General features: G+C 41.0%; 1 protein-coding gene, 1 long non-coding RNA gene and 1 pseudogene across 5 annotated transcripts in view; 1 reads left to right on the top strand and 2 right to left on the bottom strand.

Moving 5' to 3' along the window:
- The window catches only part of LOC112130780 (uncharacterized), a 114,093-nt gene extending 99,904 nt beyond the window's left edge, over positions 1-14,189 (top strand). For all 4 annotated transcript variants that reach the window (XR_010137898.1, XR_010137896.1, XR_010137899.1 and 1 more), the window contains 2 exons: positions 2,282-2,553; positions 10,674-14,189. This is a non-coding gene — a long non-coding RNA (uncharacterized LOC112130780). The remainder of the gene's footprint in view (positions 1-2,281; positions 2,554-10,673) is intronic.
- LOC100447686 (neuroblastoma breakpoint family member 12) overlaps positions 1-23,741 on the bottom strand; it is a 2,265,351-nt gene that overhangs the window by 902,788 nt on the left and 1,338,822 nt on the right.
- Positions 17,511-23,741, bottom strand: part of LOC134759379 (profilin-1-like) — a 52,818-nt pseudogene continuing 46,587 nt past the window's right edge.

Genomic DNA, 23,741 nt, shown 5'->3' with positions numbered 1-23,741 from the left:
GCATTTCTCTTTTTTCAATCTGCAGCTTGCGTTTTCACTCTTTTAGTGATGTTTTTTCATGATTGGAGATTCTCTAATTTTTTTTCTTTTTGAGACAAGATCTCACTCTGTTGCCCAGGCTGGAGTGCAGTGGTACAATCACAGCTTAGTGCAACCTCGACCTCCCAAGGCTCAGGTGATGCTCCTTCCTCAGCCCCCAAGTAGCTGGGACCTACAGGAGACCACTGCCATGCTCAGCTGTTTTTTGTATTTTTAGTAGACATGGGGTTTTGCCATGTTGCATAGCCTGATGTGGAATTCCTGGGCTCAAGTGATACACCTGCCTCGGCCTCCCAAAGTGTTGGGATTATAGGCATGAGCTACCTCACCCGGCCAGAGTATCTTAATTTAAATGAAATATAATTTATAAATCTTTTCCTTTATGATTACTGCTTATTGTGTCCTGTTTAAGAAATCAATGCCTGGCCAGGTGCGGTGGCTCACGCCTGTAATCCCAGCACTTTGGGAGGCCTAGGCAGGTGAATCACGAGGTCAGGAGTATGAAACCAGCCTGGTCAACATGGTGAAACCCCGTCTCTACTAAAAATACAAAAATTAGCCGGGTGTGGTGGTGGGCACCTGTAATCCCAGCTACTTGGAAGGCTGAGGCAGGAGAATTGCTTGAACCCAGGAGGCGGAGGTTGCAGTGAGCCGAGATTACACTACTGTACTCCAGCCTGGTTGACAGAGCAAGACCTGTCTTGTACAAAAAAAAAAAAAAAAAAAGAAAGAAAGAAAAAAGAAATCAATGCCTAGCCTAAGAATATGAACACACTTTTCTGTATCAACCTTATAGCAATTTTATTTTAGTTTTTGCATTTTTTTTTTCAGACAGGGTCTTACTCTGTTGCCCAGGCTGGAGTGTGTTGGCATAATCTCAGCTCACTGCAACCTCCACTTCCTGGCTCAAGCAATCCTCCTGCCTCAGCCTCCTGAGTAGCTGCAACTATAGGCGTGTGCCACCATGCCTGGCTAATTTTTGTATTTTCTGTAGAGATGGGGATTCAACATGTTTCCCAGGTTGGTCTCAAACCCTTGGGCTCAAGTAGTCTGCTTGCTTCAGCCTCCCAGGGATTACAGGCATGCACCACCATGCCCGGCTAATTTTTTATTTTTTGTAGACAGGGTCTTCCTGTGGTGCCCAGACTAGTTTCAAACTCCTGGGCTCAGTTGATTGTCCCACCTTGGCATCCCAAAGTGTTGGGATTACAGGTGTGAGCCATCACACCTGGCCATTTTAGTTTTAATAATTTTTATATTTTTCTAATTTAAAACAGGTACTAAAATCTCTTACAGCTATTATTGGTAAATATAGTATTCATTATTGTTATTATGATTTTTTTATATGTGTTCAATCTCATTTTCAATATAAGCTCCTGGAAATTAGAGATTTCATTTCTTTTATTCACCACTGTATTCTCAGTACTTGACCTTGCCTGGCATGAAACAGATATTGAATAAATATTTGTTAAATGAATGAATGAATGAACATACTAATACCATATTCGACAATCTCCAAGTGTCACGGTTTTCACCATCTAACAAATAAAGTAGCTTGTATAGAGCAGAATCATAGTCAACCTGCCATAAAAGGAAATGTCAATGAAAAATAAACCTTTGTATGTGTAGCTGCTAAGATTTTGGGGCTTTTGTTACTGCAGCATAACCTAGTGAAAGCTCAGTGAGACAGCCTATAGAATGTACAGGTAGACTAGATAGACCACTAGATGAGATTCCAAAGATAGTTCAATAAGCATTAACTAACTATACCCACACACTCTTAATTCCCTAACAGAATCGAATTCTTGTTCACTAAGATCTGCCTCAAATATTCCTTACTTTGTGAAAACTTCCCTGGCTACTCAAATATTTAATCAGGACTCTATTTTTCCCCCCCAGGCTGGAGTGCAGTGGTGCCATCGTAGCTCACTAACCTCTAACTCAAGGCTCAAGGAATCCTTCTGCCTCAGCCTCCCGAGTAGCTGAGAGTACAAGTGTGCGCCGTCATGCTCGGCTAATTTTTCATTTTTTATTTTCAGAGATGGGGTCTTACTATGTTGCCCAGGCTGGTGAGGACTGTTGATTACATATGACAGAAACCCAACCAACTCTAGTTCCCCACCACCTTTCAATCTGCTCCTGCCTGGGTCTTCCCAGTCTCCGTAAATGGCAGCTCCATCCTTCAAGTTGCCCAAGCCCCAAATCTCAATGTTAACCTTGATTTCTCTCTTTTATCTCATAGGCATTCTGAAGGCAAATCCTGTTTAGACCCAGGCAAAGGTTCCTGGTGACCCAGGCTCTTACAAGCAGATTGTCCCTTACCATCCTCCTGAGGGTGTCTGGAGCTTCAGTGCTGTGTGCTCTTGGCCTCCACGCTGGGGGTGCCACCGACTCCCACTGTCCAGGGCTTCTGATGGACTCTCCAAGGCACTGATATAGAAACTTCCCCATTTGGTGCACGAAGAGCAGCCTCACACGGTGTGGGCCGACATGAAGAGCTGCCAGATCCAACAGGTAAAAATCCCGAGGCATTGCCAGCTCGATGGGGTCAGAGTCCTCTTTCTATTATGACTCAGATGTGAAGGGAAGATGCCAAGGGCCCTACACATTGCAGGGCCTTGCCTGGCATGAAACATATATTAAATAAATATTTGTTAAATGAATGAACAAATATTCACAGCGTGTGCCGCCCTTGACCTGCAGTGCGATGGTCGGGTGAAAGTGATTTTACTTCAGGAGAGGACAGTGTTTTCTCCAGGACTTCTCCTTAGTAGCTAAATCTGCATCCCTCTCCTCTCTCTTCCCCTCTCACCCCCCATTCTCTGCCCCCATTTCTGTCTCTGTTTCCACCCTGCCGTCCCCTTTCACCTGCTTTCTCCTCTTCAGCTTTCATGGCTCACCCCCTCCCTGTCCACCCGCATCCCCCAGGCTAAGGCCCCTGCACTGTCCTGGGTGGGGAGATGTGTGTGGTTTTAGGCAGTGCCCTCTAGATGTGTCCAGGATGGGGAAACATGGCTCAGTTGCCAGTATAATGGGTTAAAAGAGAAGCCACTTTTGAAGGCTGTTCCCATCTCCCATTCCAGAATCCTGTAGGACTTAGAATTTATGGGCCACAGTGGAATTCTTGGTTCCCCAGGACCTTGTGGTGGACGCCTTCTTTCACTGAGCATTCATGGGGTGACTATTAGGTACCAGGCCCTGCTCTGGGCTAGAGGCCCCATAATGAGTAAATCTTAGTTTACTACCCCACCACTGCAGGCATTGAGAGGGGGAGAAAGAAAGGGGCATGGCCTGTTAGTGTCCTCACATGACCATCCACCAGGTCCTGGGGGAGTGGGAGCCAGTGCAAGGAGAGAAGTCCAGTGAGAATGGCAAATGGATGACGTCAGACCCAGGGGCTGAGGCCCCCACCTGCAGCCGGACAGCTTCTGGAGTGGACAAGGAGCAGCAGGAAAGGTTGTGGCCTGGTGTTCTGGGGTCCACTGTCTCATCTCATTCTTGTGGGCACCAGAACTTATCCAAAGACAAGACTCAGTGTCTCTGGCAACAGTGGACCAGAGACAGAACGTGTTTCAGAGGAGGAGGAAGGGGTTGTACCCCATGGAAACAGTATATGGTTTTACAGTAGTGCATCTTTGTCTAATAACTAGTTAGCGTGTTCCTGTTAATGGAAAATATTAATGGTGTAAGTTCCCCTGGATGTTCTCATCTTCATGTAAATTTGTTCATTTCCTTCCTTCCTTCTTTCCTTTCTTCCTTCCCACTCTCTTTCTCTCTCTCTTTATTCTTTCCCTCCCTCCCTTCCTTGATCCTTCTCTCCCTCCCTCTCTTCTTTCCTTTCTTCCTTTCTTTTCTTTTTCTTTCTCTCTCTCTCATGCTCTCTTTTTTCTTTCCTTTTCGTTCTCTCTACTTTTTTGAATAGACCACACTGTACTGAAACCTACATTATTTACCAAAATCTCTGGAGCTGCTTCTGTCTTGCAGGCAGGGAGCTCGTCCCGTAGCCCTTAGCTCCTCCCAGCCTCCTCCTCCTCTGATTTGTGGGTGCCACTGGGGTAGTTGTTGAGTCTCACTGGTTCCTAGTCTTCACCAAGTTCTGCCCACCCAGATGGCTTGTCCCTGTCCTTATCAGAAGCTTGCACTGTCTAGATCACTGAGGCTGCTTCTACCTAACTGATCTGCTATCTGTGTTCCAGGGGCACCCCAGGGTTAGAGGTAAATGGCACAGGCATTGAAATCTCCAACTGCTCCGACTCCAGGTTGGTGCACTTCAATGCCAAGTACTAACCACACAATAACAGGATGCCACCAAAACCTTGATATGGGGCTGCTGCATCCTAATTTAAAAAAATTAATAGACATTATGTTTTAGAACAATTCTAGGTTTACAGAAAAATGGAGTGGATAGTACAGAGAGTTTTCCTAGACTCCCTTGTCCTCCAGCACACAATTTCCCCTATTAGTATGTTGTATTAGTGTGGTCCATTCGTTACAATTGATGAACCACTGTTGATACATGATTATCAACTAAAGTCCATAGTTTACATTAGAGTTCATTCTTTGAGTTTCACAGATGACGGGTTTTGGCAATTACATGATGTCCTAAATCCCCAATACAGCATCATGCAAAATAGTTTCACTGCTGAAAATTCCCTGTGCTTCACCGTTTCATGCCTCCTCCTCTCCTCCACCCCTGACAACCACTCATCATTTTACTACTTCTATCTTTTTGACTTTCCAAGAATGTCCTAGAATTGGAATTGTACAGTATGTAGGTTTCCAGACTGGCTTCTTTCTAGCATTATGTACTTTAAGTTCCTCCATGTCTTTTCATGGCTTAATAGCTTGTTTTGTAAAATCACTGAATCAGACTTCATTGTATGGCTACAACACAGTTTCTTTATTCATTCACTTGGTGAAAGACATCTTGGGTACTTCCAAGTTTTGACAATTATGATAAAATTGCTGTAAGTACTTACGTGCAGGATTTTGAGTGAACTTAAGTTTTCCAAAGTGACTGTACCCTTTTGATTTCCACTAGCTGTAGAGAGTTCTGGTTGCTCCTCATCTTTGACAGCATTTGGTGTGTTCACCTTTTTGCATTTTAGCCATGCTAATAGGTTTACAGTGATATCTCATTGTTTTAATGTGCAATTCCCTCACGACAAATGATTTTGAGCATCTTTTTCGTATGCTTATTTGCCATCTGTATATCTTATTAATGAGGTGTGCAGATCTTTCACCTTTTTTTTGTTTTGTTTTGTTTTGTTTTTTGCTTTGTGTTCTTTAGTTCTCAGAATTCTTCATATATTTTGGACAGCAGTTTTTCCATCAGATTATTTTGTAAATATTTTCTGCCAGTCTGTGACTTGCTTTTTCCATTCTCTTAACAGTGTCTTTCACAGAGCAGAAGTTTTTAATTTTAATGAGGCTCAACTTAATTTTTTTTCATTAATAGATTGTGCTTTTGGTTTTGTATCTAAGAAGCCATCACTGAACCCAGGATCCCTGAGATTTTCTCCTGTGTTATCTCCTAGGATTCTTATGGTTTTGCACCTTACATTTACATGTAAGATTTGTTTTATGAAGGGTATAACATGCATACCTGGATTTATTTTTTTTTTGCATGTGGTTGTCCAGCTGTTCTAGCACCACTAGTTGGAAAGGCTATCTTTGCTGTTTTAAATTGTCTCTAAACCTCCATGGAAGATCAGTGGACTGTATGTAGGCCTGCTTCTGGGCTCCGTATTCTTTTCCATGCATCTATTTTTGTGTGTTTTCTCTTTTCACCAACTTCACACTATTTGGGTTACTGTAGCTTAATGTAAGTCCTGAAGTTGGTAGTGCCAAACCTCAGGGAGTTTTTCTGAACTTCATCATGAGAACCTGGTTGAGATCATTGTAGTAAAACTTGGAAATGTGTGAGATTCCCCCTGAGTCTGGTCTTCAAGGAGTTTTTAATGCTCTAGCCAGGCCACCCTCAGCTTCTAGTAATCTGTCAATACCAGTTAAGTGCTCCTCCCACTTGTGTCCCCAGTAGCTTCTCTTCCCTGTGAGCTGTGACTCCTTGTGTGTTAGCCTGTGTTTCTCATTTTTAGGGTGGCAGTTTTCCCTGTGACCTCAATTCTCTGGTCCACCCTAAAAGGGTTGACTTTCAGTTCAGTTTTTTTCTAGCTGTGAGGACAAGTGATGACTGCCTAGCTCTTTCCATGTTGAAATAGAAACCCAAAAGTTCGTTTAAAGAATTACTTGTTATAAGAGTCACCCATTGTCAATGTACAACTCAATGATGTAAGTTGATTTATCGAATTGTGCAGCCATCAGCAGAGTTCTACTTCAGCACATTTTGTCACTTCCTCAAATTCCCTTGAACCTCTTTGTAGTCATTTCCTAATCCCTGGTCCCCATGACTGGGACTGAATAGAATAAATATTTGGAAAGCAGACTTCATTATATTTACATTTTCCTGTGTTTGGGACTTTATATAGTGGACTATTGTGTTCGTTTTGTGACAAGTAGAGAAGAGATTGCATTCTAGGGATGGTTTGTGGGGGAATATAATAGGAGTCCTGTTTATGGCTCTCCTTGAATTGGTTCATCTGTGCTGGTGACTGGTATTTGTTACCAAACCTTGTCTGGTGAGCACAAGAAAAGGAATTTTTAAAAATCTGCTATTAAAATCGAGATGATACATTTTCACATAATAATATGTGGAGTTAAGTAGTGAACCGTCTTTATTTTATTTTATCTTATTTTTTTGAGATGGAGTTATTTCTCTTTTCCTCGGGCTCGAATGCAATGGCACGATCTCAGCTCACTGCAACCTCCACCTCCTGGGTTCAAGTGCTTCTCCTGCATCAGCTTCCTGAATAGCGGGATTACAGGCACCTGCCACCACGCCTGGCTAATTTTTGTATTTTTAGTAGAGACAGGGTTTCTCCATGTTGGCCAGGTTGGTCTCTTAACTCTTGACCTCAAGTGATCCACCTGCCTTGGCCTCCCAAAGTGCTAGGATTACAGACATGAGCCACTGCATGACCTAAACCATTTTTCTTCTTTCAGAAATGTGATTGATAACAGTAAAGCCACACTCATTATGTGCCTGAAGTACCTCTCATTGTCTTCTTCAGGTGGCAAGGGCGCTGGAACAGCCACATAAAGATGAGGGCAATATTTTTACTGTAGTTCTTTCATTGATTGATTGATTGATTTTTTTCTCTTAGAGGGTTTAGCATCCATGTATCTGAAATTGAAATTCAAGAGGAGAGACAGGCACCTGTACTAGTTTTCTCTTGCTGCCTATTATCACATTACCACAAGCCAGTGGTTTGAAACCACAGAAGTCTGGAATGAAGCGGCTGGTTCTCTGATCAGAGTCATATGAGGCTAAAATCCAGGAATGGGCTGGCTGTGTTTTTTTTCTGGAGCTCAAGCTGTTTTTCCAAGTTCACTACAGATACTGAAAGAGTTCCTATTCTTGTTTGTGGGGGACTGAGGGCCCTTTTTCTGTGCTGGCTGTCAACTGGGAGACACTCTGACTCCAGAGGCCACCTGCTTTCCTCCTTACCTGTCTGTTCCATCTTTCAACCAATAACAACTCATGGAGTCCTTCTCAAGCTCCCACCTTCTCTGACTTCATCTTCTCCAACCAGCCACACAAAGCTCTGTCATGTATGGAGTGATGTGATTAGATCCAGTTCATGCAGTAACCTCACCATCTTAAAGTCATATAACTGGCATATAAAAACATAATCACAGGAATGGTGTCTCATCACCTTAACAGGCTTTAGAGACGAGGGTGTGGCATGTTTGGGGACCATTTCAGAAATTCCGTCTACCACAGTAGGACACTCGCATTTCCCCATCTGCAAAATGTATTCACCCTCTCCCCTAAGGTTTCCAAATTTCATGTCATTAAAGCATTAGTTCAACATGAAAAATGTCATGTAGACCACATCAGATCAAAAGTTTAAAATCCCATCTAAAACATCCACACCAGGTGTGAATGAGGCTTCTGAGAGTGTCCATTAAGTACAGATCCTTGACATAATTCCCTTACCTCCGTCGACCTGTGAAACTGAACAAACAGCTTATCTGCCCCTAATGTGAAATGACGGGACAGACATAGAATAACAACTACAGTGATTCTAGTTCAAAATGAGGAACATGGAGGGGATAAAGAAGTCACTGACCCAAAATAGTTTGGAAATGGAGCTGAGCAAAATCCAGCAGGAGTTTCTTAGTTAGGATCCACAGCCTGGGACCGACCCTTTGTCCTGTGGGTCTTTGCCTCTGGACTCTCTGCTCTGCATTTCTTGAAACCATTATTGTTTATAATTTTTCTCACACTGTTTTGCATATGGCTCCTATTGCACTCAAAATGTTTTTGAGATTCATCCATGTTGTTTTGTGTGTCAACAATTTGTTCCTTTGGCCATTCCATGGAATGAATGTATCACAGTTCATTGATCCATTCTTGTATTGACAGATACTTGAATGTTTCCAGTTTTTCCTATTATGAATAAAACTGCTATGAACATTCTTGTATAAATCATTTTCTGGATGTATGTTTTAATTTCTCTTGGATAAATGCTTAGGAATTACTGAGTCATAGAATAGATAGTTGTTTAGTTCTGTAAGAATATGCCAGACATTTTTTCCCAAAGTGTTTATACTATTGTACATTCCAACCATTAATGTATGAAGGTGAGAAAGCTTTTGCTACTTCCAAAGAGGCCTCTCTATATACATGTACTTTTTTCTAACTGGAGACAGGCTGATGACTTCAGGGACATGAGCCTGGGATACAGGACACCTGTCATCACCACCACCATGAAGTTGGGATTCAGGAAGGAGGTTAATCATATAAAGAACCCTGTGACCAGCATGAGCTTCTGTCAGGCCACACAGGGCACTCAAGTGAACAGGGCATAGGGGGCCCTGGGATCATGGTGAGAAAGTGTCTCATTGGTAAAACCTTTTCCTTTGGGGAGGTAAATAAATTATTTGTTCCTTCTTGGTGGCCCTTGAAGATAAGGATGGTCAAACAAAATAATATCATACCTGGAGAAACTCAGATCTTGCTAAGATTTACTGGTTGGGTATCCAATGTTAATGCCAAGAAGCAGCCACCAGTTGGGATCAAATGTGAGCCTATGGATCAAGGTGCGTACTCAAACACAGAGAGCTTTCTGAAAGATGCTACCAGTAGTTTTTCCAGGGCAGAGATGGGTCTTTTATTTTTCTCTCTAATCTAGCCCATATGCTTAGCTGAGAAGGTTTCTTCATATCACTTTGAATGATGATGTCCCTTGTTCAACAATTTTCTAAACATTCTTTAGATAAGAATTTTATGGGCATTCTTTATTGCATTAGGCTTAAATTTAATGCATCTTAAGGTTTTATTGCAAAGTGTTGCCTTGTTTCCTTTTTAAGATGATACAATTTATAACATGCAAGTTTGCTGTCTGTCCCCTCCCTTTATGTAGATAGAAAATGAGCAAACATGTGGCCATGAAACAGATGGTCATAGAATTGGTTCAGTGGTTGTGAGTGCAGCAACCCAAGAGTGTCTTGTCTGAAATACCACCAGGAATGACTGGACACAGTAGACAAAGGTTGTTCAACTGGACACCTTAGGATACATGCTTCCAAAAACAAAGTAGCCTAAAAGAAACTAGAATCACAGAGTATCAGAGTCAGAGGAACATTTGGAGGGAATTCAGTACCTCCTCCTTTTCAACCTACAGGGGAGATAATGGAACAGAAGCAGGGATGGGCCTGCCTGCTGTGCCCAAAATTCATTGGAGATTGTTGTGGTGAAGAATTTCATTTATGATGAAGGAGAAATAAACCCCTGTCAGCTTAAATTCAGGCAGGTTTATTGAAAAGCTGAAGAAGCATCTTGCAGAAGCAAAGCATGGCTGAGGCTTGTGGGCTCTGTCTGGGAAAATGAGTAGCCGACAGTGGCTGATGCTGCCCCTGACTCTGGGGCCGTGTGGTCTGTTGTTCCCTGAGAGCATCTCTTCTATTCTCTTGCATCTTTCCTCAGCCTGGCAGTCTCTGTATACTCTTCAACACATAATTGAGCAAGGCTATGCCAGCCACAATGCCACATAGCACTTTAGGTCAAATTAGAAAGGCGTGAAATAAACTGGCCTGTTATAATACAGCTGTTGGAACAGCAGTTGAAAATAACAATATCTTGACTCCTGGTTGAGTGCTTTATGCTGAGCTTTCTTTTCTGAATACGAGCACAGACTTGGGGATATTAGTGTCATCTAGCGTTATTAGCTAGTATTCTCCTTTTGTTTCCCCATAACATCCCCTCCTCCTTCCCACAGATCCACTCTCCACTCATTTCCATCCTGTCTTATGCCACTCAGGGCTTGTCCCTTCTAAAATGCATCCCTGGCTCCCCTGCGTGCACACTTCTAGTTAGGTTTAGCAATGGGGGGCACCTGATGGAGCCTGGAAGTGAGAGGAAGGTGAGGTCCGTATTTCTTTCCTCTTCTTCCCTGCTCCGGCACTGAGTATCTGGCAATAGCTGCATCTGTCTATTACTTCAGTGGCCACTCTTCCACAGCCCCAATTCTCAGTGGATCCCATAGCATTATTTACCTTTGTTCTTTTAGCTCCCATCAAGGAAGATCCAGAGACATTCTCCTCACCAAGGCGTTAAGAAATGCACAGATGAGGGGAACAGCGGTGTGTGTGTAAAGGTCCCGTGGCGCCTCTCCTCTGCAGACTGGAGGTCATGGCGGGAGATGCTGCATGGATTTGTCCTCCCTGCTGTTAGTGAGAACAGTAGCATTCTGGAGGAGTAGAGGACAGGCCGTGGGACTCGGCAGTCTTGAAACAAGGTGGGAGGGATTTCCTTGAGAGGCAGGGACATGTGGTGGTTACTAGTCATCGTGAGGTGTCTGGGAACATAATGGATGGGAAATCTACTAAGAAATCAACTTATGTAATAATTAGAAAGACTCTAGTTCTGAGGATAGAGACCTGATGGAGTCACAATAGTGGGAATTTATGACCTGGCATCCAGTTCAGATACCTGGAGCTTCTTGACTGAGGGGAGATTGGATCCCTTGAGGAAGAGTGAAGCCTTCAATGCTGCCACAAGTGTATGCTGTAAATCTTCCTCCAGGCCTTCCCCAGAAGGACCTGAGGCCATTTATGTGGGTGACTGAGGAAAGGGAAATACTCAGAGCTTCTGTGGCTTTTTGGATTCTGACTCTGAAGAATGCTAACCTAAGAGCACCTGTGGTGGCCATGAAAATGCACTGCTTGCATCTCCAGCTGCAGGAGGCCTAACGAATCAACAGCCCCAGCTGCTACACTCTGAATTGAGGACTTGATGACATTTCCACTGGATCTGTACTAGCCCATGAGGAGGAAAGCCTCATATCAAGTCCTCCTAACGGAACACCCATGATGACCCATGAGGATGTCGAAGCTGTTTTCCTGTGGCAGCTGTGACTTTCTTTCTTCAAAGTCTGTTTTGTTCATGCACATTAGCTGATTTATATAAAACAAGAGAATAAATGCCTAGACTCTCATGAGTCTATCTTTTACTGATAAACTCTAGTTCTGAGGACAGAAGCTTGATGGAGTCAGTATAGTGGGAATTTATAACCTGGCATCCAGTTCAGAGACTTGGAGCTTCTTGACTGAGGGGAGATTGGGTCCCTTTGGGGAAGAAAGAAGCCTTCAATGTTGTCACAAATGTATCCTGTAAATCTTCCTCTGGCCTTCCCAGAGGGACCTGATATATGACTTATGATACAGTGACCCCAAAATTCAGGATGTTCTCATCTCCTCTCAAGAATGCAATATCTTATTCCTCTGGATTCACCTGGTACCAATATTTGTGTATAGCTATGCACCTTAATAGAACATAGCTAATTAGATGAAGAATGGTAGACCCAATTCAACCATACAGGCATCAACCATATCAGCATACAGGCATCCCTCTCCCACCATTTCATTCTTGTCCCCACTCCAAAGTCTTCTCCATTTTACTTGTATTAATTTTCTATTGCTGCATACTAAATTACTGCAAGCTTTAGAGGCTTAAAATAACAATGATTTACTTTCTTGCAGTGTCCACAGATCAGAAGTTCAGGCCTGGATTAGCTGGGTCTTCTCCGGGCCTCAAAGGCTGAAATTAGGCTGGGTTTCTTTCTGGAGGTTCTGGGGAAGAATTTCCTCTCAAATTTCCTCAGGTTGTCAGCTGAGTTCAGTTCCTTGTGACTGTAGGACTGAGATCTCTGTTTTCTTGCTGGCTGTCAGCCAGGGGCCTCTCGCTGCTCCTAGAGGCCTCCCATGTTCCCAGTGCGTGCTTCCTCCAGCCAGCAGAAAGAATCACCCTGCATGGAAACCCTCCTGCACTTCACATCTCTCCAGGAAGACCTCAGTCCCTCCAAGGAACTCACCTTCATTATGTCAGGCTCATAAGATAATCTCTACTTAGATTTGACTGATTTGGGATCTCAGTTACATCTGCTGACTTGTTTTTGCCATAAATTGTAACAGAATCACAGGAGTGATATCTCATCACTGACTTTGTCTACACTCAGGAAGAAGTGATTATATAAGAGCAAAGATCACTGGGGGTCATCTTATGATTCTGTCTACCATAATATTCTAAAGACACAGTAATTAAAAGAGTATAACATTTCTGCTTGTGTCTGTTAGAATAAATCCTATCAGACTAATCCTGCCTCCATAAACAACCATAAAATTGTTTTCAGACAGTGGACAACAGACAGTACAACAGGAAACTTAAGGGGGAAACCCCATGATTTCCTGGTTCTTTGGGGAGAATTTCTCAGCAGCTGCACAGTAGGCTAGAGTCCAATCAGAGCAGGGCAGCCCCACTGAGCTGAGAAGGCAGAGATCAGAGTTCAAGGCCAGTGAAGAAATTGCAATCTGCAGGGCGCGGCACCAATAGGAGACAGCTGTTCAGAGGGGCAGCTCTCGAAGTCCATGTGGGGTTCCATGTGCATACTTATCAAGGACTGGACTGTACCTGCACAAGAAAAAGACTGACAGGTTTAACATAGGAGTGGCTGCTATAAAATTGAGTTTGGACTGGAGGTACTTGTGGTGGAGGAGGGTTGAGGAATGGATGATGGAGTTCTGCCATCCAGGGTGGGAAGAACTCATGCACACCTCATTAGCACCCAGGTATCCAACTGAGACACTAGAAAGGCTGTGCTTTAGGAGTAAGTGTCATGCTTTACAATAAGGCCTATTCTAGACCAGCCCTAGTAAAGCCTAAAACCAAACCCTGTCAAAACCCACAAAGTGGTGGATTGGTGCTTGAGTCCTGCCAAATTAGAGGGTCTTGGGAAATGCTGTGGGCTTTCCGTGAATCCACTGTAGTAAAACATAAACCAAGTCCACATAAGTCCAATGTGATCAGACAGTAATTTTACTACCCACTAGAACAAAATTAATTCACAGGATCAATGACAGAAGTTAGCCAAGTCGACATTTAAGCAAAATACATCTAAGAACAGCTAATAAATAACTCTTCTCAAACTCACATAGAATATTCACCAAGATAGACCACATATGCTGAGCCATACTTAGTATTTTCTGTCCTTTCTCTTTGACTCCTGTATACTGTGCTCAAACTCTTAAAATTACACACTGTAATTATATACTTTAATGATTATACACTTTAATGCATCTCAATTGCATGTAAGTTATATTTCAATATATTTGTTAAAAGTTTATAATTAAAAAAGCTGTCCTAGCTTGACTCAAGAAATCTTTTTTATATTAAAAAAATATAATTTTATATATTATCAGGGCAAAAGAGAAAAACTGTATGATTACCTTGTCATACAGAGTAAAAGCATTTTGTAAAATTGAAAACTTTTTTCATGATTTATAAAACAAACCCCAGAAAACTCTCAGCATGATAGGAACAGAAGGCAACACTTCCAACCCCATTAAGGGCAGATTTGAAAAACCCACAGGTAACATTATATTAAATGGCATAAGATTGAATGCTTTTCTATTAAATCAGAGAAAAAAGTAGAATATCTGTTGTTACTCTTTCAATTCAGCATTATACTAGAGATCTAAATCAATGCAATAAAGTAAGAAAAATAAAGTATTGAAAGATTGAAAAGAAAGAATTGAAGTTGTCTTTATTCACAGATAATGTCTGTGTATGTTAACAATCCTAGAAATCTACAAAAACCTACCAAAACTAATTAGTGAGTTTGGTAGTGTTGCAGAATATAAGCTCAATGTAAGTAGTCTTTTGTATTTTTGTATATTAGCAATGAGCATTTGGAAAATGAAATAAAAATACAATTTCACTTAAAGTAACATCTAAATACATGTTGTGCTTATAAATAAATTCAACAGGCTGGGCGCGGTGGCTCACACCTGTAATCTCAGCACTTTGGGAGGCCGAGGTGGGCAGATCATGAGGTCAGGAGATTGAGATCATCATGCCTAACACAGCGAAACCCCGTCTCTACTAAAAATACAAAAAATTAGCTGGGCATGGTGGCATTTGCCTGTAGTCCCAGCTACTTGGGAGGCTGAGGCAGGAGGATCACTTGAACCTGGGAGGCAGAGGTTACAGTGAGCCAAGGTCTCATCACTGCACTCCAGCCTGGGTAACAGAGTGAGATTCTCTCTCAAAAAAAAAAAAAAAAAAAAGTCAACAAAATTTATGTAAGGCCAGTACACCAAAAACTACAAAAAATTGCTTTGAGAAATTATGAAAGAACTAAATTAGTGGTGAGATAAACCTTGTCATGGATCAGAAGAGTTTTTACGTTTAAAAAGTCAGTTCTTCATAAATTGATCTCCAGATCCAATGCAATTCTAGTAAAAATTCCAAGCAGCATTTTGGTAGAAATTTACAAGCTGATTCTACCATTTATTTGGTAATGTCAATGATCAAGAATAATAAAAGAGCAATATTATGAAAGAATAATGGTGAATGAATTCACTGCCTATGTCCAGAATTACTCTACAGCTATGAAAATCATGATCATGTGTTTTGTTGAAAAAAAAATAGAATACATATCAGTGGAAAAGAAGAGAGAATCCAGAAATAAATACTCACATATATGTCTAATTAATGATTCCTAGGACATATATATGTGTACACACCCACCCACACACACTCACACATATGTGTGTATATGTATATATATATATATATTCACCTTTTTGAAGATTATTTATCGTTCTCCAAATAGAGAACATTAAGAGAACATAAAAAGAAGCCACGATATAGGAGATATCATATTTATCTCCAACAAAGGGTTTTTATAGAGTGTGTGTGTATATATATATATATATACACACTATAAATATATATACTGTACATATATACTATATATACTATACATATATACTATATATACTATACATATATACTATATATACTATACATATATACTATATATACACTGTACATATATACTATATATATATTGCAATCTGATAAGATAAACAGCACAATGAAACAATTTCTCAAAAGACTTGAATAGATACTTCAGAAAAGAAGACACGTGAATGGTCAATTAGCATAGGAAAAGATGCTCCACTGTTTAGTCATCAGGGAGATCAATCAATACAACGAGATACCAGTACATATCCATGAGAATGGCTAAAACTAAAAAGGCTAAAAATAGCACGTGTTGGTGGGGATATAAAGCACTTGGAAGTCTTATACTTGTAGGAATGAAAAATGGTACAACTCTGAAAATCTAAGTTTCTTAAAGGTTAAACATATACCAATCAGATGGACAGTCATTCTATTCCTGGGAATTTACACACTGTATCTGCACAGTGATCTGTATGTGTGTTTCCAGACCAAAGTGAGGGGCGGGCTGCTATCAGCAGCATCTCGTTACTGTCCAACGAGATGCTGATGAACTGGGGAGGAAGAGAGTTTTTACTTCTGCAACTGGTTACAGGGAAAAGGCCTGGAAATTATCACCAGACCAACTCAAAATTACAAAGTTTTCCTGAGATTATGTACCTTCTAAGCTATATGTGTATGTGGAAGTGTGCATTCATTTAATACATAAGTGATTAACTTCTTTTAATCTACCTGGAGCCTCAGTAAATTCACTTAATCTAAATGAGTCTAGGTGCTGGGGACCCTTATCTTGCCTCCTGCTAAATCACAGAGGTTTAGGGAGTTCCTTCAGACCTCCAATAAACTTGTTTCTGGAGGCCTGGGGAGTTTCTTCAGACCCCCAATAAAACTTATTTAGTATTAAATGACTCCTATTAAGAATGCCTTCATTATTTAATCATGCTTTAAGGTTCAGGAAAAGCCTAGGCAAAACTCTTGGTGGGCTTTTGTTACATTCTAGCCTTTGTATAAGGGCACTGGCTTTTTTTTTCCCCCCCTCTTAATATTTAACTGAACCACTCAGTCAGTACTGAAACAGTTTTTAGGGAGGCCTGGGTTAGTGAGACCTGGCCTGCCACGTATGGATGCTCATGATAGTTTCTTCATGATAGCCCAAACATGGAATGATAGAAACGTCCAATAACAAGTGAAAGTACAAACATACATGGTATAGCCACATGAAGGAATACTACTCAGCATTTACAAGGCATTAACTGTTGATGCAAATACTCACATGGATGGATTTTAAAGTTACATTGATGCTGAAAGAAGGCAGACACAAAAGAACACAGGCATCATTGCATTTATAGAAAATGGTTAAAAATGCAAACGGACTTGAAGTGACAGTGGCTCCTTGGGGCAGAGGGTTGAAAGACTGATGAACTGCAAAGGGGTACAAGAAACTTTGGGGCATAGGGAAATTCCTCTATCTTGGTTGTGGCAGTGGTTCAATTAGTGTATACATTTGTAAACATGCATTGAATTACACATTTTAAAGCGGTGTAGTCTGTTGTACCTAAATTATACCTTTATAAAGTTGATTTCATCATCTTAATTTCTCCATACTAGCAGTTAGCAGCTAGAAAATGAAATCAATAAAACATAATAGAGATTAATAGCCAGAATCATTACATGCTTAAGAATACATGCAATGAAGCAGGTACAAGACCCCTAAAAGCAATTGGTGAGAAAAATTAAGACTAAACATATATCGTGTTCATTGATTGGAAGACTCAATTTTGTTAGCATATTACATCAACACAATTCTGATTGATATTTCTAGTAGGAGATTTTAGAGAAATTTAAAAGCTAATTTCAAAATGTATTTGAAAATCAAAGAACCTAGAATAAGCAAGTCGGTCTTGAAGAAGCAATAAGTTGGAGGACTTACTCTGCTAGATTTCAAATCTGATTTTAAAGCTACAGTAATTTAAAAACGGTAGTAATGGTGTAAGTATTCATAAATATATCAAAGTAAAAGAATGCAGATTCAAACAAATTTCCCACATATATACAGTTATTTAATTTTTTTAGTAGAATCTTTTTTATTCATAAAAAATCCCTCAAAACAAAAAAGTTTTCCAACCACACACAGGAGGGGTATGAGTAGGGGAAGGTGTCTGTCCATCTATCACTGGCCCCCAGCCCATGTGGTTTTGGCAGCAATAAGGTGTGTGGGTTAATGGCTCCTGAAATTAAAATGGTGTGTGTATGTGAAGGAAAGGGGGGCAAAGCTGTGGGGAGCGGTGGAGGGGAAGGAACAAAGGAGGTCAGAACGGGGAACGCTGAAGGTGGGAGGCCATTTCATAACATTGCTTGTTGATGAAACTGCGGTGGACACCTTCTTTGCCCATCAGCAGGCCCAGCGTCTTGGCAGTCATGGTGACAATGACATTGAAGGTGGGGGCTCCACCGATGCACTTCGTATGAAGATCCACAGTCAGTTCCCCATCCTGCAGCAGTGAGTCCGGGACCACAGTACATTTCTGGCCCCCCAGTGTCAGCCCATTCATGAAAAAGCTTGACCAGTCTTTGCCAACCAGGACACCAACCTCAGCTGGCCTGATGTTGACGAAGGTTTTCCCTGGGACGGCGGCCCAGATGGAGGGTGGGTCCTTGTTGCGCACAATGGCCATGTCCTAACAGGTCCCGTCCGCCATGAGGCTGTAGATGGAGGCGTCCACCTGGCCGTTGCGTTGCTGCAGGGGACCCTCTGGTCGCTGCTGCTGGTGGGCGCCTGAGCTGGCGGGCGGGGGAGGCGGAGAGCTCGGGGCAGGCGCTGTCCTCCTCACCACAGCTCTGCTGGCTGTGCAGCAGCCCTCGCACCGCCACTTAAAAAAAATATATATATATTATATATATATATAAAATATATTTATTATACATTATACTTTAAGTTCTAGGGTACATGTGCACAACGTGCAGTTTTGTTACATAGGTGTACATTTGCCAGGTTAGTTTGCTGCACCCATTAACTCGTCATTTACATTAGGTGTTTCTCCTAATGCTATCCCTCCCCCAGCCCTCACCCCACTGACAGGCCCCGGTGTGTGATCTTCCCCGCCCTGTGTCCAAGTGTTCTCATTGTTCAATTCCCACCCATGAGTGAGAACATGCTCGCACCGCCACTTCTAAATGTTTTAAAAACAAAGACACCAATGCCCTTCATTGGGGAAATGAAAGACTTTTAAGTAAAACGATTTTGAGTGAAATAATATTTGTTGTTTTAAAAAGTTAATATTAACAACCACTCTCCATCATATATTGAGATTAAGATGTGAAAGTTAAAATTAGAAACGTTGTAAAGGAAAAAGAGGAAATAGTTTCATGGACTTGACATAGGAAAATATTTCTTAGATAAATACTGTAGCACTCACTTCAATAAGAAATCAAGTGTATTGCACTTCATTTTTAAAAAGCTTCTGCTTATTATGTTGTTGTTTAACAACTTAAACGCTATCCGTAGACTAGGAATAATTATTTGCTATATAATATAGCAAAAAATATGTATATATAAATGGACTCATTCAAAATATATAAAGAACTCTTATAGATTACAAAGAAAATGACAAACACCCCAGTATATCAATGAACATAAAGATTGGAGAATATATTTTCCATAAGAAGATATCTAAATGAACATTAGGCATGAGAAAACCAAAACAGGGTATCACTACACACCTGGTATAGTTTAAAAGACTGAAAATATTAAGTGTGTGGGAATGTAGAGCAACTGGAAATGGCCTACATCTTTCATAGAAATGTAAAATAATACAACTACTTTGCAAAACTCTGTGTCTGTTTTCTACCCATTCACCAAGCAACTCCATCCCTAGCTATAGATACCCAGGAAAATAAGTATCTTCACAGAAGTAATTGTATGAGAATATTCATAGTTACTTATGCACAGTAGCCAACAAGTAAACCTGTCTCCCATCAGAAAAATGGGTATCAAATTGTGTGATAATCATACAATCGATAGGATATTACTTGGCCAAAACAAAATGAAACAAGGGAAAAACACAATCAAACAAATTAGTGGCATATATAACCACCAGAGTAAAGAGAAGTCAAAACCAGAGAACATGCTGAATGATTCCATTTTTTTATTTTTTTGAGAAGGAGTCTCACTCTGTCCCCCAGGCTGGAGTGCAGTGGCACGATCTTGACTCCGCCTCCCGGATTCAAGAAATTTTCCCTGCCTCAGCCTCCCAAGTAGCTGGGATTACAGGCACCTGCCACCATGCCTGACTAATTTTTGTATTTTCAGTAGAGACAGGGTTTTGCCATGTTGGCCAGGTAGTCTTGAACTCCTGACCTCAGGTGATCTGCCCGCCTCAGCCTCGCAATGTCTTGGGATTACAGGTGTGAGCCACCAGTCCCGGCCAAAATGATTCCATTTTTATGAAGCACATGAATAAGTGAAATTAATCTATGGTGGCTGCTATAGTTTAAATATTGGTCCCCTCCAAATCACATGTTTAAATGTGGTCCCCAGTGTTGGAGGTGGGGATTAATGGGAGGTGTTTGGGTAATGGGAGTGGGTCCCTCATGAATAGATTAATCCCTACCCTGGGAGAAGGTAGTGAATTCTCACTCTCTTACTTCCTGTAGGAGCTAGTTATTAAAAAGTGCCTCTCATCTTTACTCTCTTTTGCTTCCTCTCACCATATGATCTCTGCGCACGCTGGTTCCTTTTCACCTTCTGCTGCAAGTGGAAGCAGCCTCAGGCCCTCACTAGGAGCAGATGCCGGTGCCATGCTTCTTGTGCAGCCTGCAGAACTCTGAGCAAAATGCACCTCTTTATAAATTATCTAGCCTCTGGTATTCCTTTCCAACAACACAAAGGGACTAAGGCAGTGACAACATTCAGAATATTCTCTTCATTTGGTGGATGAGTATTGGCCGGCAAGGACCACATCAGAACTTTGTAGCATGGGGGAAAATGTCCTCTGTCTTTAACTGGGTGTTATTATACAATGTATAGTTATATTAAAATTTATTAAGCTGTACCTTTAGGTTTTTTGCAGTATACTCTATGCAAATTATGCCTCAGTGAAGAACTGTTAGCATACAACAAAGAGAGAGAAAACCAACACTCAAAAATGTGAAAATTGACAGAAAATAGGTAAAAAATATTTAGCATATAAATAAGAGGGATCCGTTGAGAAGAAACGAAAAGCAATGGAATAGATCAAAGACAAAAAAGTATAATAAAAATATTTTCAATTTCAAAGTTTGAAATGATATTAAAGTGGCACACAGTGCCTTGGGAAAATCAAGCGAGAACCACAAACTCTGAGATTAATTCCAGCAAAAGTATGTAAATCAGTTTGATCTAATGGTACAAGGTTAGCTTTGAAGGCCAAAAGGATCTGGTTTCTAATTCTTACTCCTCTCCTCACTAGTTTTGTGACCTAGGGAAAACTTACAATCTTTCTGAGTTTGTTTTTTCATCAGGAGCAGGATAATACCTAAGTAACAGGATAGTTCATAGATTTTTTTTTTTTTTTTTGAGACAGAGTCTCACTCTGTCTCTCAGGCTGGAGTGCAGTGGCTCAATCTCGGCTCACTGCAAGCTCCACCTCCTGGGTTCATGCCATTCTCATGCCTCAGCCTCCTGAGTAGCTGGGACTATAGGCGCCCGCCACCACACCCAGCTAATTTTTTATATTTTTAGTAGAGATGGGGTTTCACCGTGTTAGCCTGGATGATCTCGATCTCCTGACCTCATGATCTGCCTGCCTTGGCCTCCCAAAGTACTGGGATTACAGGCATGAGCCACCTTGTCTGGCCAGTTCATAGATTTAAATATGATTCCATGGCAATGGACATAAACCATAATTGTTAAGAATATATTTACACTGAGCTCTCCTTTATCCAGGTTAAAATTGCAGACAAACAACAATTGACAAAGAATAGACAAAATGTTCTAACATAAATATTCTTCCTTTGTTTCTAGAAAGAAGTCACACATACAGTAAAAATAGAACCTAGTTCATTTTGAACAATCTTCCCCGAACCCTGAAACAGGTCTACTTTCTAACACCAGAGATGTCTTGAATGAGTCCAACTCCTGCTGTCCCCTCTGTCTGTAATAGACAGAGGAAGTTTGCTCCAGCCTTAGAGCAGCATGGGCTGGCAAGCGTTCTCAGAGAGGCTCTCGACTTCAACTCTAAAGGCCCTGAGGATTATGTGCAACTGGGTCAGGTTAAGGCCAAGCTGAACCACATGACAAGGGCTCTCACCAGTGCCAAAGTCAGTGGAAGGATATCAGTCCCCAGAGCTCTGTCACAGGCCATGGGATGCTCCATGGAGGGGTGGTGAGCATATGAGTAACAATCAGGAGAAACATCGGTAATGGACAGGAGGCATAAATAAACAATGTCCGCCCTCCACTAAAACCCAGGAAAGTTCTCATTCAAAAAACAATGTCTTGAAGAAAACATAGGTACAAATCTTTGTGACTTTGGATTAGACATTTTTTAAGTAGGCACAAACAACCCAAAAATAGATAAATGGACTTCACTAAAATAAAAAACTCATATGCTTCAAAGGACACTGTCAAGGAAGTGAAAAGATAATCCACATAATGGGAGAACTATTTCCAAATTATGTATTTGACACGGGTCTAGTACCTAGAGTATATAAGGAATTCATATAACTGAGCAATAAATGACAAACAACCAAATTTAACAATGGGAAAAAATCTGTGAGTACAGGTTTCCCTAAAGCAAACACACAAATGGCCAAGAAGCACATGCAAAGATGTTCAATTTTTTTCATCATTAGGAAAATGTAAATTTAGACCAAAATGAGATACCACTTCACACCCACTAGTATGACTTAAGAAAAAAATAAAGACAACACAAGTTTGGAAAGTTATGGAGAATATGGAATTCTCATATATTACTAGTGGGAATATAAAATGGTGTAGCCACTGAAGTTGGTAAACAGTGTGTGAGTTCCTCAAAAAGTTAAACATAAAAGAAAGTTAAACATAAAGTGACATATGATGCAGCAATTGCACTCCTAGGTTTATAACCAAGAAAATGAAAAACAGATGTTCACTCAAAAACATGTACAAAGCTGTTCATAGCATTATTCATAATAGTTAAAAAGTGGAAACATCTTAAACGACCATCAGTTGATGAATAAACAAAATGCGGTATAACCATACAGTGGGATATTATTTGGCCATAAAAAAGTTGAAGTACTGATGCAGGCTAAAAAAGATGAAACTTGAGAACAATATGCTGAGAAGCAGATGCAAAATGCCACACTTTGTTATTCCATATAGAGGAAGTGCCCAGAACAAGTACATCTATATACAGAGAAAGTAGATTAGTGGTTGTCAGAGACCTCAAGAAGGGGGAAATTGGAGAGTGACTGCCCATAGGTACAGGCATGCTTTTTGGCATTATGAAAATATTCTGGAATTAGGTAGTGGTGATGGTTGCAGAACTTTTGGAATATGGTAAAAGACACTGAAATGTATGCTTAAAAATGGTGAATTTTGTGATATATGAATTATACTGTAGAAATAATAATAATAACAACAGCAATAAAGCAACGTGTCTTTCCACATCTCCATGTCTTGTATTTTCATTAAAAAAAAAAAAAAAAAAGCATTTCAGGTCCAGGCTCAGTGGCTCACTCCTGTAATCCCAGCACTTTTGGAGGCCTTGGTGGGAGGATCGCTGGAGGCCAGAAGTTCAAAACCAGCCTGAGCAACATAGCAAGACCTTGTCTCTATGAAAAATAAAAAGTTAGTCAGAAATGGTGACGTGTGCCTAGAGTTCCAACTACTTGGAAAGCTGAGGCAGGAGGATAGCTTGAGCCCAGGAGTTGGAGGTTGCAGTGATCTATAATCACCACTGCACTCCAGCCTGGGTGACAGAACAAGACCCTGTCTCAAAAAAATAAAAATAAAGAAAAAGCATCTGACTTTAATAGTGAGTGGCCAGAATATGATGCTGGCAGCATGTTGTGAGGAAATGTATGAGATGAAAGAAGTTAAATTCCAGTTTTCCTTTTTTCAGAAATGAGGTATAGGGGAGAGAAACAAGTACTTGTAAAGAACTGACCCAGCTGAATTGGAAAATGCGGGAAGGGGATGGAGAAGAGGCTGCTCCACCTGAGATCTGGCTCCAGGACTTACAACAAGGGGAACTTGGGGAAGTTACAGACTCTCTGTGCCTCAGTTTCTTCATCAGCAAAACAGAAAGAATCATCCCATAAACTATAAGGTTGATGGTATCAGCGGGTCCCCAAATTGACTGCACATCTGAGTCATGTT

This window comes from Pongo abelii, chromosome 1 (assembly GCF_028885655.2).
Source record: "Pongo abelii isolate AG06213 chromosome 1, NHGRI_mPonAbe1-v2.0_pri, whole genome shotgun sequence".
Lineage (NCBI taxonomy): Eukaryota > Metazoa > Chordata > Mammalia > Primates > Hominidae > Pongo > Pongo abelii.
Note: the sequence above shows the minus strand (reverse complement) of the source record. Positions and strands in the feature narration are given on the sequence as shown.